Source organism: Engystomops pustulosus, chromosome 4 (genome assembly GCF_040894005.1).
Source record: "Engystomops pustulosus chromosome 4, aEngPut4.maternal, whole genome shotgun sequence".
NCBI lineage: Eukaryota > Metazoa > Chordata > Amphibia > Anura > Leptodactylidae > Engystomops > Engystomops pustulosus.
This window is the reverse complement of record NC_092414.1, coordinates 117,230,099-117,250,470: the sequence shown is the minus strand read 5'-3', so window position 1 is coordinate 117,250,470 and position 20,372 is coordinate 117,230,099. Positions and strand designations below refer to the sequence as shown.

The 20,372-nt window shown below is 42.8% G+C and overlaps 1 protein-coding gene across 6 annotated transcripts in view; it reads left to right on the top strand.

Moving 5' to 3' along the window:
• Positions 1-611: 611 nt before the first annotated feature.
• PIK3CG (phosphatidylinositol-4,5-bisphosphate 3-kinase catalytic subunit gamma) overlaps positions 612-20,372 on the top strand; it is a 71,968-nt gene continuing 52,207 nt past the window's right edge. The window contains exons 1-3 of one of the 6 annotated variants that reach the window (XM_072147171.1): positions 645-710; positions 17,444-17,484; positions 18,001-18,087. The gene's annotated coding sequence lies outside the window, so the exon portion shown is untranslated. Of the gene's footprint in view, positions 711-13,738; positions 14,017-17,443; positions 17,485-18,000; positions 18,088-20,372 lie in introns of those variants that run through there. The other 5 variants (XM_072147170.1, XM_072147166.1, XM_072147168.1 and 2 more) reach the window with 5 other exon arrangements.

The window sequence follows — 20,372 nt, the reverse complement described above, 5'->3', positions numbered from 1 at the left end:
TGTAATGTATGTATATGAGTGTAGAACTATATGTGTGTGTATATAAGTATATAAATGTGTGTGTGAGTGTATAATGTATGTATATGAGTGTAGAACTATATGTGTGTATATAAGTATATAAATGTGTGTAAGAGTTTATAATATATGTATATGAGTGTAGAATTATATGTGTGTGTATATAAGTATATAAATGTGTGTATAAGTGTGTAATGTATGTACAGTATATGAGTGTAGAACCATATGTGTGTGTATATAAGTATATAAATGTGTGTATAAGTGTGTAATGTATGTATATGAGTGTAGAACTATATGTTCTATTATATATAAGTATATAAATGTGTGTATGAGTGGTCCACTCCATCCTCAATTTCTCTCTGCTGTTCCCTTGATAAATAAAGTAAATGTGAAAACAGAAAAGGAAGGGGTTCACACATCTTCACTTTAAAAATTGGGATTTTCTTTATGCAGGAAAAACAGTAAAGAAAATAAATTACTCAAAAAGAAAAGTTTGGGCAGCACTTCTGCTTGGCATGGTTCTGCTTAGAACTAATGAAGGGGAAAATGTGGTCATCTCCCCTGTGAGACGACACACTAGGTGTCCACTAGATGGCGCCATTGTTCTGAGGAAAACACAAACCCTTTGCACAGCAACGGAAGAACTGAGCAGAATAAACAAGAAGGGGAAGTGAGGCGGCCGAGGGGGCAATACGGTAAGTAGCTGGGGCAGGGGCAGTACCACTATCTCTAGCAGAAGCCGCTGTCATGGTAGTCGTGGTCTGAGCGGAGGTTGCTTGTCCCCGGCAGTAGTAATGGCTTTTTCCTGTACTGTTTAGGCGCGGTGTGATGACACAACTAGGTTGGGCTCTCACATTGACAGCAGTTGTGTTCCCTCATGTGAGACTGATGACGTCCGGTTATACCAGTCATTCGCTCACATGTCGCGCAAGCAGGGCAGTGCACCCACAGTGTTCCAGTGTCAGCTTCCTGACATTTATAGATACCTAGGGGGCCAGTGTCTAAAATAAAAGGGTCTTGAATAGGGTTTATGTCAGAAAGTGGCACATATAAAAAGTTTGGTGCTGAGATAATTTGTGTCACATATAAATACATCTATCTGTGATACATAATAATAAAAATCATCCTTATTATAGCGCCATCACGTTCTGCAGCGTGTTACCAATCACAGGGTACATATACAAACAATATAAGACATTACAGGGCATAACATTGTCATATGATACAATAAGATTGAGGTAATATAAGAGCTTACAATCTATGAGACGGAAGGGGTGACATGACGCTTGTACCATGGGCCAGGGAGAAAATAGTAACAAAAGCAGCTCCAACCACCATCTTTATGTTCATGGGGTGTGTGGGCCTGCAGAGTAGCCTGATTCATGTTAACAAGTTCTGAAGCAACACAGTAGAAAGATGGAACATTTTCATCATTTTAGCTTCTTTCCAGTTTCCCTCTGTACACAGAGAATCGTGGGGCCAGCAGGAGGTCCTCCAAAAATAATTGGAACCTGTCTAATTCTCCCTCTTCCTACAGTCCCAAGTAGCGAAGTCAGTATCAAAATATGACTGAAAGCAGCATCTTTTAAGTTGCTTGGAACTGCAGGAAGATTCTTTGAGTCTTTTCTGGTGTGCTGGGGCAATAGTCTGGTGTGCTGTGGCGATTGCCCTGGGTGCCCCCAAAAGGGCTCTGAGTGCCGCCTCTGGCACCACCACTGTAATAGTCCCACCTGAAGACATGGAGGTTGTGGAGCAGCCCTGTGCACAGCTCTGTGAATGAGGGTGACTCGTTGGAATTGATTGATAGACATGACTGGCTACTGTGTAAAGAATAGATCATAGAAGAGAGACTTTTGCTTGTTGAAGACTGATTGGTAGTGGGTTACAGTAATCAAGCGGCAATTAGGCTTTTAGAGGTTTTCGTGGAATGATTTAATGTACAGTGCAAAGGAGAGGTAAGAGTCAAGTACAGCCCTAAGACAGGCCTGCTGCCTCAGATTTTTTGTGATACAGCAAATAGAAATAGAGATCCCAGGGTTGACACCTTTGGCTTCAGCTGGTAACAGGAGATAACCTGAGAGATAACGGCTTCAGTGAAAATAGACCACGTGTTTCAGAAAATTTGGAAACTGATTGATAGATAATAACACTCGAAGTCTGTTTATGACAGCGTGTTTGGAAGATAAAAGAAAGACACCAGAAGAAAGAAACAGGTTAAGATTTTGGGTGAAACGTAGAGAAGAGTTGATTAGGACATTGTTGCAGGTAGCAGGGAGAGCTGAAAAGGAAGCCTGGACTCTTCTTTCTGTGTGACTCGCTCAAAGGAAGAGAGTGAACGGGGTGAGGTACTAGAGAGAAGGTGATAGAGCTCATGGATTTGGAAATTATTTTCTGTTTTATATGGTCAGTTTTGTCTTTAAGGGAAATCTCCCATTTGTTTTTATGCATTGCGTACCAAGCATACCATGAATGCTGTAGCTACACTGATGCAGAAACATATCTTGGTAATTCCTGAACCAAGTGGTTTTATTCAAAAACAATTATAAAATTCAGGACCTTGGGAAAGCTGTACATAAAAGAGCTGCCTAAACTCTCCAGAAAGGACTAATAAACCTGAGTTGGATGACTCCTAAACAGCAGCTGGTGAATGGTGCAGCAATTGATTACTTTTACCTGTCAGGGACTACACAGTGTATACAGTGTTCTTGGCTTATGCTGGTCAGGACAAGGCTGAAACTGAACATAATTAGGGTAAAAGGAGAGCGCCCGGGCAGCCATAGGAGCGGCAGAACCTCATTGTCATAATTTTGTAGCTATAGCATTCTTAAGGTATGTTTGGTTCATAATGCATAAAAGCAAATGGTAGATTTCCTTTAAAATAGGTGGCCATATCCTTAGACATAAGGTATTTGATAAGTGGCTGCACATTGGGAGCTAATAAGGAATGAAGAGTGTTTTAGAATTTTTATGGAGAAAGTAGAATAGATTGGTGAAGTATATCTGTTTAGCAAAGTGAAGGAAAAGATGATAAGTTCTGAGCATGAATTTGTAATGCATACATCTGCTGCTTTTCTCCACAAACATTCGGCACACCTAGAGCACTGCTAAAAAAAAAACTGTGTTTGGAGTGTTATGAGTCTTTAATGGGTAGTTAGTGGTTAAAGCTGAGAGGCAGAAAGGGAGATGGAGATGTTAAAGTCTCCCATGATGAAGGTTGGAATCTCCCAGTATTAAAAATAAGGAAGTAAAGTCCAGGCCAGGATGACGGTAACTACAGCCACACAAAGTGAAAATGTGTGGTGAAGTCTTATTGTGTGGACCTCCAAAGAAGGGAAGCTGAGAGAAGGTACTAGGAGACCTGGAAAATTCACCTCGGGGACAGCAATACGAGTATCCTCCTCTGCCATTTTAAGGTCTGAAAGTGTGATAGAAAGGTAAGCCACCATAGGACAGGGAGCAGGGGAGGCAGTGTAATCCAGCTAGATCCATTTTTCTGTGATGGCCAGCAGGTTAAAAGATTTGAAAAGAACCAGGTCATGAACAGATTATACGTTGTTGGACACCGAGGAGAGGAAAAAGAACACTTAATATTTATAAGGTTAGCACAGTATATGCTTTTAGCAGAAAACTTAGAATTAATTTGAAAAACTGTGTTTGGAGTGTTATGAGTCTTTAATGGGTAGTTAGTTGTTAATGCTGAGAGGCAGAAAGGGAGATGGAGATGTTAAAGTCTCCCATGATGAAGGTTGGAATCTCCCAGTATTAAAAATAAGATTAAGAGAAATGTCACCTGCAGCAGCAGGAGGAGAAGATGAATCACTGATTCACCAAAGAGCAAGAAAGATTAGAATGGTTAAATAAAGTATGTAGTAGTGTATGAGAGCTGCACAAAGGCGAGTGAAGGAGAGAAGAACTTATGTGGCTACTGGTAGGATAGATGGACAGTAGGGGACAACAACAGCAAACATTGGAAAGACATCTAAAAGACATTTCTTTAACTTTTCTTTATATGGATTTTTTGTATTTTTCTGCCAGCTTACCTGTCTCTTGCTTTGTCCAACTGCCATGTTATAACTGCGAAGGCACTTATTCAGAATATGGTAGCGGTAACATAAAACAGGGTGTAAGAATTTCAGGTTATACAGTACTGCAAAGCTGATAGCAGTCAGCAAGCAGCGATATGTCCCTGTAAAAAGAGTTTAAAATTATATCCATAAACTGTTGTAACTACGAAGACACCTATTCAGAATATGCAATAACTACATCAATACAAGCACCCATGTTCTAGAAGAGGACATGTGGTGGAACGTTGCAAAGGAGAGCATGTGGAGTGACCAACAACTAGCGCCCTCTCAATCATGACGCGAAAGGTTATAGTGCAATACAACTGCACCTAATGTGCAGGACCTGACCTAGAATTAATCCAGGTGCATGATCCCACAAGGCCCAAGCCTCTTGGTATATCTGGTTCAATGTACTCATCAGGGTGAGCATAATTTGCAGACACTCCATACATTCCCTAAAATGAATGACATTAGGCATGGATACATAAACTATATTGGAAAATTGAACTGAATACCACTTACACACAGAGCAGGTTGTTAGGAACAAGCTCAATTGGTGGTCTAAGGCGAACTGGCGAACTGCACACATAGTGAGAGGCAGAGGGAACTTACCCCAGCAGTAAGTTCACAGCCATTGCTCAAGCATCAGAAACCACACCAGGAGGGAGAAGCTCAACCTTTGCATTGCAGTGTTGGAATTCTGCATGTGGATTCACAGCAGATAAGAGACAAGCTGCAGATGATAAATCCACAGCAGAAAACAGTTTATGCTGCAGATTTTTTCCCACAGTGTATACGGGATTTGGATATATCCCATAAATTGCACTGCTTCTGTAATATGTATTTCATGGATTGAAGGGGAGGCAGCAGAAAAGAGTACTTCCAATTCCTGCCATGTTTTCGGTTCACACTTCTATGGGAACATGAAAAGCATGGATTTTTTTTTAAATGCGGCGGTTTTTCCGAATCCGTCGGGTTTTGGTTCGGCCACGCGCCCCGATTTCTGTCGCGTGCATGCCAGCGCCGATGCGCCACAATCCAAAAACCTGGGGCAATTTAGGGGAAATCTGCGCAAATTGGAAATATTCGGGTAACACGTCGGGAAAACCCGAATCGGGCCCTTAGTAAATGACCCTCATTATTTATAATATACAGCCCATCATTGATGGAGTCCAACAAATCCAACATATTCCACCACGCAGACCTAAAAAAAAAATGCTTGCTGTTGAGGGTGAAATGTATGTATGTGACCGTATAAACATGTTTTGAGTGACAGTATGGTCAGCTGTGGTTGCAGTTTTTTGGGGATGATAGGACTATTAGTACGTGACTGCATGAGCATGTTTTGAGTACAGTCAGGTGTACACAGAGCTGTGGAGTCAGAGACAATTTTGGTGGAGTCGGAGTCATGATAAAATGGACCCACTCCACAAACATATAATAGTGGCTCATTGTAATGTATTCTGTGAATAAAATGCCATATACTGCAAGTCAGTAGTATTGCAGTATATGGTAGGAACGATCAGACCATCTAGGGTTAATGTACCCTAGAGCAGTGATGGCGAACCTTTTACAGACCGAGTGCCCAAACTACAACAAATCCACTTATTTACCGTGAAGTGCCAACATGAAATTTTAAGCAGTAATTTATTGCTACCTGTTCTATTACATCTTTCAATGGTATTGGCGGTCTGAGGCCACCAGTTAAAAGAAGAAGGGCAAATTCAGACTATTATTGTAGCTTCTTTCCAGGGTCTCTCTGTAAAGGAAGAATGGTCGGGTCCAGCATGATGACCTCCAAAGATAATGCAGTTCTGTAAAATCCTCACTTTTCCCGCAGTTCCAAACAGCTAACGAAGTGTCGAAAAGCACTGAGAGCAGCATCTCTTAATTTGCCTGGGATTGCAGGAGGATTCACTGTTTGGTGCACTCTGTCCTGGGGTGATGGCCCGAGTGCCCATAGAAAGGGCTCTGAGTGCCACCTCTGGCACCCGTGCCACAGGTTCACCACCACTGCCCTAGAGGGTCTTTAAAAAAAAAAGGTTTCAAAAAAGTTTTTTAAATAATTTTACAAAAGTTAAAAACCTAAAAGTGCAAATCACCCCCCGTTCCCTAGAACTGATATAAAAAGTAATAAATACAGATGAGCGAACACTAAAATACTCGGGTGCTCGTTATTCGAGACAAACTTTTCCCGATGCTCGAGTGCTCGTCTCAAATAACGAACCCCATTGAAGTCAATGGGAGACTCAAGCATTTTTCAAGGGGACCAAGGGTCTGCACAGGGAAGCTTGGCCAAACACCTAGAACCTCAGAAAATGATGGAAACACCACGGAAATGGACAAGAAACAGCAGGGGCAGCATGCATGGATGCCTCTGAGGCTGCTTAATCACACCATTATGCCAAAATTATGGCGATGACAGAGTGACCGAATGAGGCTAGATAGCATCTAAAACATCCAATTATTGACCCTGACACTATAGAAGACGGCATGCAGAGGCAGCGGCAGCAGCGGCAGGCTAGAGAGTGGCATGGCGACATACCCCAAATGGACTCAGGCTTCAAACCAATGGGTGGCAGAGAGGAACCAAAGGAGGTGAGCAAGAAGCGCTGAAATGATTTCCTATGGTGAACAAAAGGTTGACAGTATATTTAGTCGTTAACACAGCATGGTGGCGACATAGTGACCAAGTTCCATAACGTATCTGGTGAAACACCCGAAAAATGAGCCTGACACAGCTCGTTTGATAAGGGGACGATATGTGGAGGCAGCCATGGAGACGACTTCCATGATTAAGAGTGACAGTATGGGGCATCCATATTGCGCTGCTATGATTGAAACTTCAGGTCTCCAGCATGGCAGCGACAGATGCGCCGAGTTCCATTATGTATCTGGTGAAACACCTGAAAATTCTGCCTGACAAGCTCGTTTGCTTAGGTGATGATGTGCTGTATATCATCTTGCGCTCCAGCGTCTGGGATATAGACAGTTGAAAGTTGCGCATGGAGACATTGGTGGACGCTGTGGAGGATCGTGGAGGCGAAATGGACAGGAAACAGCAGGGACAGTATGCATGGATGCCTCTGAGGCTGCCTAATCTTGGGATGGAGCTGGCGGTCCGCTGCCAGGCAAGCTTTCGCCTGTCCAAGCCCCTGTCTCTCGGCTCGTCCCCACCCAAAATGGGCCTGGGGGCCAGAAGCGTTTCCTTTGAAAAAAGTATCATTTTCAAAGCAGGCGGGGGCTACAAACAGCACTTCTAAGAACCTTTTGGATAAGATCAAGTGTAGTACTGTTCTTATAAGTTTTGGTTATGGCGGGTGAGGGGAATGTAAATAGATGCGCAAGAAGCGCTGAAATAATATCGGTAAATGATAAAAGTTTGCCAGTATATTTTGTGGATAACACAGCAGGGTGGCGACAAAGTTAATAAGTTTGGAAGCCATGAAAACAACCCAAAATTCTGCCTGACACAGCTCGTTTGCTAAGGGGACGATGTATGGAGGCAGCTATATGGACGACTTTGGGAGGCAGCTATGGAGACAATTACATTTGGATAGTGCCTGTTTGTGGCACTCCCAAAAATTGTTTAAAACAGAGGACCAGGTAGGTGGCCCTCCAGAAAAATTAAATACATAGAGTACTATACCTAGAGCCAGTTGGCCCTGGCAAAAAATAGCCAGTTTCCTCTGCTTTAGTGTACAAAGAGGAGGAGAAGGAGGAAAATGAGGAGGAGGAGTGCATACATTATTCAGGTTGAGCTTCTTTCACCCGGTGGAGAATGGAAATCCAGAGAAATCCAGGCTTTATTCATCTTCATAAGCGTCAGCCTGTCAGCGCTGTCAGTCGACAGGTATGTACGCTTATCGTGATGATGCCACCAGCTGCACTGAAAACCCACTCAGACAACACGCTAGCGGCAGGGCAGGCAAGAACCTCCAAGGCGTACAGCGCCAGTTTGTGCCACATGTCCAGCTTTGAAATCCAGTAGTTGTATGGAGCTGTGTGATCATTTAGGACGATGGTATGGTCAGCTACATACTCCCTCACCATGTTTCTGTAAAGATCAGCCCTACTCTGCCGAGACTGGGGAAAGGTGACAGTGTCTTGCTGGGGTGACATAAAACTGGCATAGGCCTTGTAAAGCGTACCCCTGCCAGTGTTGGACAAGCTGCCTGCTCGCCTACTCTCCCTCGCTACTTGTCCCGCAGAAGTACGCCCTCTGCCGCTAGCGCTGTCAGAAGGGAAATACTGTTTCAGCTTGTGCACCAGGGCCTGCTGATATTCATGCATTCTCACACTCCTTTCCTCTCCAGGGATGAGAGTGGAAAGATTTTGCTTGTACCATTGGTCCAGGAGAGTGAATATCCAGTAATCGGTGCTGGAATAAATTCTTTGAACGCGAGGGTCACGGGATAGGCAGCCTAGCATGAGTCCCAACGCGCAAGAATTCATTCCCCTCACTGGCCTGACTGTCCATTTCCTCCTCCTCCAACTCCTCCAACTCCTCTTCTTCTGCCCATACACGCTGAACAGTGAAGGACTGAGCAATGCTCCCCTCTTCTGTCTCGCCAACATTCTCCTCCTCTTACTCCTCATCCTCCTCCACCTCCTCCGATATGCGCTGAGAAACAGACCTGAAGGTGCTTTGGCTATCAACAAGGGGATCTTCTTCCCCCAACTCTTGTGACGAGCGCAAAACTTCTGACTTCATGCTGTCCAGAGAGTTTTTCAACAGGCCAAGCAGCCTGATGATGGCGGCATCGCCACTGACCATCTGTGTTGACTCCTCAAATTTACTCAGCACCTGACAGATATCAGACATCCGCGTCCACTCCTCATTGTAGACTTGAGGAAGCTGACTGACCTGACTACCAGTTCTGGTGGAAGTTGACATCTGGCAGTCTACAATCGCTCTGCGCTGCTGGTAAACTCTGGATAACATGGTTAATGTTGAATTCCACCTCGTGGGCACGTCGCACAACAGTCGGTGAGCGGGCAGTTGGAGGCGGCACTGCGCTGCCCTGAGAGTGGCAGCATCTGTGCTGGACTTCCTGAAATGCGCACAGATGCGGCGTGAGCAAATCAGACAGATTGGGGTATGTCGTGAGGATCCGCTGAACTATGAGATTTAACACATGGGCCAGGCATGTGCCGCCACCAGGTTACGTCCGTTGTCGCACACAACCATGCCTAGCTTCAGGTTCAGCGGTGCCAGCCACAGATCAGTCTGCGCCGTGATGCCTTGTAATAGCTCTTGGGCGGTGTGCCTTTTATCGCCTAGGCTCAGCAGTTTGAGCACCGCCTGCTGTCGCTTAGCGACGGCACTGCTGCTGCGCCTAGAGCTACCGACTGATGGCGCCATGCCCACGGATGGTAATTCGGGGGAGGGGTGGGAGGAGGAGGAGGCATAGTAGGCCTGAGAGACCTGGACCGAGGTAGGCCCCGCAATCCTCGGCGTCAGCAGTATATGACCAGCCCCAGGATCAGACTCGGTCCCAGCCTCCTCCAAGTTAACCCAATGTGCCATCAGCGATATATAGTGGCCCTGCCCGGCAGCACTCGTCCACGTGTCCGTGGACCTTGTCAGAAACGGTGTTGGTCAGGGCAAGGATGATGTTGTCTGACACGTGCTGGTGCAGGGCTGGGACGGCACATCGGGAAAAGTAGTGGCGGCTGGGGACCGAATACCGAGGGGCCGCCGTCGCCATGAGGTTGCGAAAGGCCTTGGTCTCTACCAGCCTATAGGGCAGCATCTCCAGGCTAAGTAATTTGGAGATGTGGACGTTGAGGGCTTGGGTGTGTGGGTGGGTTGCACTGTACTTCCTCTTGCGCTCCAGCGTCTGGGGTATGGAGAGCTGAACGCTGTGCATGGAGACATTGGTGGATGCTGTGGAGGATCGTGGAGGCGAAGGTGTGGTTTTCGCACGGGAGGTGTTTGGGCCGGGGACCTGGGCAGGGGGCTGACTAGCAGAGGCAGCAGGTGGCACAGGCGAAGGAGCAGTGGTGTGCCCGGCCGGAGGTGAACGGCCTTGGTTCCATTGAGTGGGGTGTTTAGTATTCATATGCCTGCGCATACTGGTGGTGGTTAAGCTGGTAGTGGTGGAACCCCTGCTGATCCTGGTGTGGCACAGGTTGCACACCACAGTCCGTCGGTCATCCGGTGTTTCTTTGAAGAACCTCCAGACTTCTGAAAAATCTAGCCCTCACCACGGGAGCTTCAATACGTGAAACATTTGGCGCTGATGCACCAGCTCTGGCCCTGCCTCTCCGTCTAGCCCCACCAATGCCTCTTCCAACCTTTTCTCGTCGAGGACTCGCCTCCGTCTCCGAAGCACTGTGTTCACCCGGCCTATCAACCCAGCTTGGGTCTTTCACCTCATCATCCTCCGATCCCTCAGTCTGCTCCCCCCTTGGACTTCCTGCCCTGACAACAACTTCACCACTGTTTGACAACCGTGTCTCCTCATCGTCCGACACCGCTTTACACACTTCTTCCACTACGTCAACAATGTCATCATCACCCACAGACTGCGACCAGTGGAAAACCTGGGCATCGGAAAAGAGCTCAGCAGCAACCGGACAAGGGTCCAGAAAACAGTTCCTCAGAGTATGCCGGTTCAAATGCCAAATTTTCCTGGGAGGGGGCAGACTGGGGGGAAGGAGGCTGAGGTGGAGGAGCTGGAGGAGTGCTGATTTCGGTGACATGGACTGCGTGGAAGACTGACTGGTGGACAAATGGCTAGAAGCATTGTCTACAATCCACGACATCACCTGTTCGCACTGTTCTGGTCTCAACAGTGCTCTGCCATAAGTCCCAGTAAGTTGAGACATGAACCTAGGGAGTGTAGCTCTGCGGCATCCCCCTGCTCCCTCATCAGCAGGTGGTGTCTCACCCTGCCCAGGACCACGGCCTCTGACCCCTGCAGTAGTTGGACGCCCACGCCCTCGTCCTCTACCCCTAGCCCTCGGGTTCAACATTTTCAAAATTAAAGTGTAAACTGATCAGATCCAGAGAAGAAAAACAGCAGATGTGTAGAAAATATCAATTTATTAATTCATAAACAAGACAATAAAAACATTTAAAAACCCAATGAAGGGAATGACAAACATAAAGGACTCTCCTCAATAAGGTATTCCTCATGTAAATGACAAAACAAAAATAGAAAAAATGAACAAGGCTGTCAATTAGATATATATATACACATCATCCCAATAATGGGGTCCAAATAATGCTTAAGAAAAGATTATATACAAATAAAGTGCATCGTGGATTCAATCACAGACAGTTTCACTACAACAATGTAATATAAAACACAAAGATGATAGTGCACAAATAAAGTGCTGTGTGCAGAGTAATAGCAGCCAAGAGAACATAAGGGAGTAGGTTCAAGTGAATAAAACAGAAAGCAAATGCGTCATATTACCTAGTATAATGTATGAGGGGGAGAGCCCACGGATGCCCCACGCGTATCGCCCGTCTGGCGGGCTTCCTCAGGGGATAAGGACAGGGAAATGAACCCAGGTATTTAAATGGTCTAGCCCCGCCCCCAGGGGAAGGGGGGAGGGGTTTTGGTTGCTGCGCCCTGGGGGCGGGGCTAGACCATTTAAATACCTGGGTTCATTTCCCTGTCCTTATCCCCTGAGGAAGCCCGCCAGACGGGCGATACGCTGGATCTGATTAGTATATTTTGGATGTGACACCTACTCGCTTACCCTCCCCTCTTTGTTTTCTTGTTCTAAAGTGTAAACTGTTAATTTTTTTTGTGGTTTTTTGTGGGGTTTTTTTTAACAAAACTATGCTATCCTATTGCTATGTCTAGTTTCTAGCCTACACTGACAGCACACAACTGGATTTTGTGCTGTGCCTGATGACTTTGAGTTATAAAAAAAAATAAAAGTAAAAAAAAAAAGAAAAAGCAGACTGTGCCTAATTCAATCAAACCCCTAATAAATTGTCCCACTTAGGTGTTTGAGATGGATATGTGTGTCACTAAGAGCTAAATAGAACGTTCCCAAGTCTCCCTGCAAATTCGTCACAATATGGTACTAGCTGCACTACTAGTGCCAGCAAGGCCAGCCACAAGCAAATCAACAAAATAGATATATAACGCTATTGTAGCCCTAAGAAAGCCGGTTGTGTTCTTGTATGCCTAGTTTCTAACCTGCACTGACAGCACACATCTGGATTTTAAGTCACTTTAAGTTTTGAAAAAAAAAAATAAATCGTCAGACTGTGCCTAATTCAATCAAACCCCTAATAAATTGTCCCACTTAGGTGTTTGAGATGGATATGTGTGTCACTAAGAGCTAAATAGAACGTTCCCAAGTCTCCCTGCAAATTCGTCACAATATGGTACTAGCTGCACTACTAGTGCCAGCAAGGCCAGCCACAAGCAAATCAACAAAATAGATATATAACGCTATTGTAGCCCTAAGAAAGCCGGTTGTGTTCTTGTATGCCTAGTTTCTAACCTGCACTGACAGCACACATCTGGATTTTAAGTCACTTTAAGTTTTGAAAAAAAAAAAAAAATCGTCAGACTGTGCCTAATTCAATCAAACCCCTAATAAATTGTCCCACTTAGGTGTTTGAGATGGATATGTGTGTCACTAAGAGCTAAATAGAACGTTCCCAAGTCTCCCTGCAAATTCGTCACAATATGGTACTAGCTGCACTACTAGTGCCAGCAAGGCCAGCCACAAGCAAATCAACAAAATAGATATATAACGCTATTGTAGCCCTAAGAAAGCCGGTTGTGTTCTTGTATGCCTAGTTTCTAACCTACACTGACAGCACACAACTGGATTTTAAGTCACAATTTTTTTTTCTTATACATTCGTTTGGTATCACCGTGATCGTACGATGAAAGTAAAAACTGAGCTCTCAAGAACTTGACGCAAACGATTTATTTTCCACATTTGGAATTTTTTTCCCTCTTCTTGGCACGGAATAATAAATAAGGCAATGCAGAAGTAAAAATTTTTTCTGTACAAAGCAAAAAAAACCTGCATCCCTGCGTTAAGGGGTTAATGTTTTTTGCAACATTCATAGGCTGGAGATCTTTGTAATTGTACCTTTGTGTATGTTTAGTGTTAAGTAGTGTTTAGTAGCGACAGCACTTGAAAAATGTAACTTATTATCAATGTTTGCAGCTCTTGCAAGGGCTCTGGGAATGTGCTGTTCCATTACCCGTTCCTTCTTCAAGGAGCTATATAAGGATTTTGGTTGGATACTTAGAGCAGTCACTCAGGACAGATAGAAGAGGAGCAGAAAGATGGAATTGTTGTAGAGAGACATGAGATTTACAAACTGACATGCACAAGAGAAAGAGAATAAACAATTGGGTAAAATATATTTTCTATGTTTCCCAACTGTATGGAAACATTTAGAAAGAGGAAGATGCAATGTTCTGCAAAGCTGTTCTCACAGCATTTTATCCATTACTTGTTGCTTTGATTTTTCCCTTTCTTTTCAAGCAGAACTATTATGAACTAGCACTAAAAACGCATCTATTCCAGCAGCTCATTAGAGGCCAATGCCAGGAGTCGTCACTACCCGTCAAGGAGCTTGTTCTAATCATGCAACTATTTTCTGCACACATATTTCTTATCTCAAACATATGTTACACATGTATAGACACAGCCGATAAAGAATAACTACAAAGCATCTGATGCCATTCATTCTTGCTGTAGCTAGGGGAAGTGCGCTGTAGCTTTTCTAAATATGTAATCAAATGAGTAATCAATGTGGTTTAAGCTTCCTTCCTTTAGCCAGCAGTACTTCCTCTGTAGCTAGAAGGAAAGGCGAGAAACACTGCACAACAGATACTGAAGTCGACACACTCTCTTGAAAGACAACAGTACAAACGTGTATGTAGTCTGCAAACCTTAAACAAATGACTCTTCAGTGGCTTTATTTTTCTCTCCGAAGCAGGTAATTATTTCTAATGTTTTACCATCTTTTAAGGGATATGGTTAAATCTTTAAAAAGTATTATTTTAACTTAAAAAATAAAAAAACGACATGTAGTGACACCGTTTTCAAAGGGCAAATAGGTTTATGTTGTCTAAAGTCAGTTGACGTCAGAGTTGAATATCCACTACAGTGAGTCTTTTTAGCACAAGGCTATGTAACAGAGAGTGTTTTGTTTAGTGGATGGAATACACATCATCATCTGCAAGTCAATTAAGTTCATACGATCAGCAGTTACTGTAATTTAAAGCTGAAATAAATGAAAAGGGCAAATTAATGGTTATTATTTATACATTAACATATAACTGAACTAACATTTATGGCCTCTATATTATTGAATTATAAGAACTTTGATGATATTTAGTATTATAGTCATCTCCAACTGTTTGCATCATGTAATGGGTGCTACTCCACAGTTTTATTTTGCTTGCTCCAACAGTACCGAGCAGAACATACGTTTTTAGTTTTAGCACCTAACGGGCTAATTAGTCTCTTTCCAGCTGTGCACTCCTGACAGTAGGGGAGGCATAATGTTTGCAAATTAATTGAAAATGTTTGCAACAGTAGGACTAGAGAAATCATTCTAATTGCAAAAAAGTGGGCGGTGCAACACCTTGTACTTTTTGGTGGCACCATTTAATATTCTACGTAATTTACTGGGAAGCTGGAAAAATTGTCCAATTCTAACAGTGGCTTTTAATGGCAGGTGTATGCTTTGTTTGATAATGATAGTCATTTGGTACTTTTCTCCACTTTTCACTATAGCCTACTTATGCCATGTTTATCAAGTGAATCCAGATTTGGTAGACAGAATTATTAAGTGATACTTTTCAAAAAGTCTCAAATTTAGGCACCGATATGTCCCAAATCCAATGCAGACATAAACACCTTGCATGCCATATTTTTCAAGCCATCTAAACCACTATGAAAAATCTGATATAAGCTTCTAAGTGAGTCTAAAAATCTTGTAAAGGAACCCCACTTTACAGAACACCCCCCCCCCCAACGTTTTTTTGTAGAACACATTTTAACAGCCCTTTAAGTTTTTGCATTTCCATTTTTTACTCATATAACTTTAAAAGTCAAAACATTTTTTATTTTTATTTTTCTATGAGGATTTAGACCCAAATTAGCTTTGTATTATGCTTCACAGATGTTGAATGTAATTTAAAAGTTGTTGTCAAATATTTGTATTTTACTTGGCTAAATGTTCTGATTCTAGTTACATCTATGCATAAATACTGTATAGGTAGATGAACAGCTGCATATCATGGAAGAAACACTAAACTATCACACCAAACCTTTAACCCCTTAAGGACGCAGCCATTTTGTAGCTTAAAGCTCAGCCCCATTTTTTGGATTCTGTCTTGCGTCGCTTTATATGGTTATAACTTTTGAACACTGTTTCTTATCAAAGCGATTCTGAGATAGTTTTATCCCCACATGTTGTACTTCATTTTAGTGGTAAATGTTGGATGATGAAATGAAAAAATGATGAATTTCGAAATTCAAAATCACTGTGTTTTCAGGCAGATAGATTTACCACCTAAAATAAATTGCTGAATAACATTTCCCATATGTCTACTTTACATTTTCATAATTTTTTAAATGTCTGAATAATTTATTTTGATGTTACATGGCATGGAAATCGAATATTGATTTTCCGTATTTTCAGAATTTTACAGTTTTGAATGAAATTTTACATATTTAACATCAAAAATTCCCTATATGATCAAACCATTTTCAAATCTGCACCCCTCAAACTATCAGAAACAGCTTTTAGGAAGATAGTTAACCCCTTGAGATCTTCATAGTAATGAAATCAAAATGGAGGTGAAATTTAGAATGGTCAAATTGTGCCGTTTATACGTTCATTTAGCCCTAAAATTTACAAAAAATAGAAAGAGAAAACCCACCATACTATTTGTGTTGCAAGTAGAGACCCCCCACATGTGGCCGTGACTTGTTTTATGGGCTCACAGTGAGGCGCAAAAGGGAAGGAGCGCTCTGCAGCTGCCAGGATTTTAGTTTCCTCATTGGCGCCTTTTGTAGGCTATAAAATTTTCACTTTTTCTTTATTGGGGCCAGGCAGGGCAGGAGTAGAAAAGCATCAATTCTGTACTGGATTTTTGACTTTTTTTTTTGTGTTCACCGTTTAGCCTAATAATCATGTTATCTTGATTCTATGGGTCGATACGATAACGGGGATACCATATATGAATATATTTTCTTACGTTTTACTAAATTTGTCAAATAAAACCCTAATGTGGGGTTTGCCAGAGCAGCTATCGGCGGGAGGGGGGGGGCGTCGATCGTGGTGGGAAAGACCCCCCAAATGCAAGTTAAATTACGCGGTCGCACGTTGAACACCCGCGACCGGAGCCGGCATATATGTTACACCCGGCACCCCCGTGGTTCAGCTCCGATCCAAAACCGAGCCGGCAGAGCGGGAAGGGGTTAATCTGTCATCATAAATATACCTAATAAATCACTACACGTAGCATACCACTGTCCAGGTCAAGTTTCTTTCATGGCCCAGCATTGTGGCATCATCCAGAAAATCAATTTTGAAGTGAGATGTAAGTTGGTGGTGTAACATCACAGTGGTGGAGAGCTATGTTTTAACATAAATGTATTTTTATGGAAGAGTTTTTGTTGTTTTTTGAAAATTCCATAAACAAGCAGTACGTCACAGTACTAAACATTGCCAATATTCCTAATCAAAAGTACAAGAGTACACATATATTAAAGGTATAGTGTTGATGAACATAGAACCGAGGGAGAGTTATTTATATGTACCTGTGTCTATGCGTACTTTGGGAGCTTCAGGTTTTCTCTGTTCTCACAATGCTGCCCTCTGCATATATAAAGAACTTCCTGTTTCTCACTCCTCCTGTCCATCCTAATGGCATCCCACTGACAGACACAGAGAAAGGGGGGAGAGCAGGGTGAGTCATATCTCTGCTGCTGCAGGCCCCTTTTGCCTAATTACATTGCAACCTTTAACACAATGTTACCACATGTTTTCACATTGTGTTAACATTTTGTTAACATTGCATTTGGTGGATGCAAATGTTAACAGAAGCATAATCAGGCAAATTTCCTCTCCTCAGCTGTTGTATTGTCTTTCAAATCACAATGTAAACACAGCCTTAGTGATTTCCCTGCGAGGGGTCATCAGTTAAAGTGAATGAAGCTTTCTGAGGCAAGGAGAGCTTGACTGCACTGCTGAGCTCTCCACCTCCCTGACTTTATGCAACCAATTTACACCTCACTGTAAAGTTGATTCTCTGGTTAATGTCCCTATACTGTGATTCTATGATGAACTGCTTTTGAAGCATATATATTTCATATTCAAATTTAACTCATAGTCTACATTTATGCTGCAGCTTCAAAGCTTTCTGATATCTGCAATAAACTGTTACTCTAGGTAAGTAGCAGAGATGGGATATAGCATGCTACCCTATCTCCAGTCATCCAGTATTCATACTCTCTGATTGGTCTTAACTGTTTGGTCATTGGAAACACATATTAAACTAAACCAACAGGCTGTGGTTTATCTATATGCTGCTGCGTTCACTATATGCTTCACTATATTTACATTGGGAAGGATATTATAGAGCAGAAATAGCTGAGCAGGTTAATAGAAATCCTCAAGTATAGCTTGTTATGCATTAAAACCCAAACTCTTTCTATGCTTAAAGGGATATTCCCACAAAGACAAGTTTCTTATGTGTATTCAGGATAGCAAAGTAACACATTCTCTAATTCACTGTTATTAACAAAAATACAGCATTTCACAGATATAAGTCCAACCTGTCTCTATCCGTCCTGGTGTACACATTCTCAGTTGTCCCTAGACACGACCCTGTAACTTCTGACTTAGGGTTGGGTGGCCGCCATCCTTGATTCCTGTGTGATTTCTTTCTCTCTGCTGTGCCTGTAGCCACGCCCCCCTGCAGTACAGACACTCATCACTACCTGCCAGCAAACAAATCGTGAGGAAAGAGAAGCTGCAAACTATAAACTCCAGGTAGATAAAGGATCTGTGGGGAATGGGGAGGCAGGCACATATCTGTGAGAACACAGATGTAGCAGTGCTGACAATGTAAAAGTCTGTCAGCCTCTGTCTGGCATCTCATGCATCTCTCATCTGTCTCATCTCTTTTTCTATTTGTCAGTGTGTTAGTACAATGTCAGAAGCCAGATAAAAGTGTATATATACCTGTACCCTGATAATCTAACCACATTGTAACCCCAGATAACTAGATGTATCATAATATGCCTGCCTGACCCCTGGAATTTTTCACTGACCAGTCTAGGGAGTGATAGGAGCTAAAACAGCTATAAAACTCAGTAAAATTGTTACTCAGGGGTTAAAATTATCTTTATTGTGTAGGGGATCTCTAGAGGATTGGGGTTTGAGAATTTTCTTTCGTGGAAAAAACCCTTTAAAGAGTACCTTTCACCACCTCACTCTTGTAGATAACACGGATTCAGGGGTACTTTGAATTTTCTATCTAGCCCCCACGGTTGCGGAGATATCCGTTCTAGTATCTCATCATTCTAATCTGTGTTCTGTCAGAGAGGAGGATCTCTCATATAGTGCAATCAGTGGCAGACAGTGTATGATCTCTCTATTCTACAGAAATGTAGTGTTATAAATTTTGATGTGAATTGGATTCAAAAGTGATTGAAATTTGAGCACATGTAAACGCAAATGTAATGTAATTGCAACATAAGCACAATATAAGCGCAAACACAGTGTGCAAACACCATACAGACGTGATGCAAACGACACGTAAAATGCAAATGTGCCATAAATGCAAATGCAAGATAAATATGACACAAACCCCACGTACCTATATGCACCGTGAACGCCACATAGATGTGAACACGATGCAAATGAAACATAAAGAAGATGCCACGTAATTGTAAGCCTAAGCGCAATGAAGGCGTGACAAATGGAATCGTCATGTAAATGTAACTGTAAAGGAGGCATAAATACAAACACCATATTAGTGTAAATGTGATGCAAACGCAACATAAATGTGAATGGCACATGAATGTAAGTCTAAACGCAGAAAATACAAACGCCACATAAGCGTAAACACAATGCTAAATGAATGCAAACAACTCAAAGTTATGTGTAAAGACTACATAAATGCAAATGTCACGTAAGTGTAAACTGAAAGCAAACGCGATGCAAACGTAAACATGAGGCATAACCGTGAATGCAACATAAATGCCATGCAAATACAAAGTAAAGCAAATACCATGTAAAGGTAAGGTATGTTTATGCAACAGCGAGCAAAACACCACACAAGCACCATATCAATGCAAATTTCATATACCCTAAAATGTAAGCCAAACGTATTGAGAAACGTTTGCAAATTTAGAGCAAAAACCATGTAAACATCATGTTTGCATAAATGTATTGTAGATACATTTACATCACATTTTATGTTTACATAGTTTTTGTGTTTGCATTGTATCTGTGTTCATATTGACATACACTCACCGGCCACTTTATTAGGTACACCATGCTAGTAACGGGTTGGACCACCTTTTGCCTTCACAACTGCCTCAATTCTTCGTGGCATAGATTCAACAAGGTGCTGGAAGCCTTCCTCAGAGATTTTGGTCCATATTGACATGATGGCATCACACAGTTGCCGCAGATTTGTCGGCTGCACATCCATGATGCGAATCTCCCGTTCCACCAAATCCCAAAGATGCTCTATTGGATTGAGATCTGGTGACTGTGGAGGCCATTTGAGTACAGTGAACTCATTGTCATGTTCAAGACATGTTTATAACATGGCGCATTATCCTGCTGAAAGTAGCAATCAGATGTTGGGTACATTGTGGTCATAAAGGGATGGACATGGTCAGCAACAATACTCAGGTAGGCTGTGGCGTTGCAACGATGCTCAATTGGTACCAAGGGGCCCAAAGAGTGCCAAGAATATATTCCCCACACCATGACACCACCACCAGCAGCCTGAACCGTTGATACAAAGCAGGATGGATCCATGCTTTCATGTTGTTGACGCCAAATTCTGACCCTACCATCCGAATGTCGCAGCAGAAATTGAGACTCATCAGACCAGGCAACGTTTTTCCAATCTTCTACTGTCCAATTTCGATGAGCTTGTGCAAATTGTAGCCTCAGTTTCCTGTTCTTAGCTGAAAGGAGTGGCACCCGGTGTGGTCTTCTGCTGCTGTAGCCCATCTGCCTCAAAGTTCGACGTACTGTGCGTTCAGAGATGCTCTTCTGCCTACCTTTGGTTGTAACGGGTGGCGATTTGAGTCACT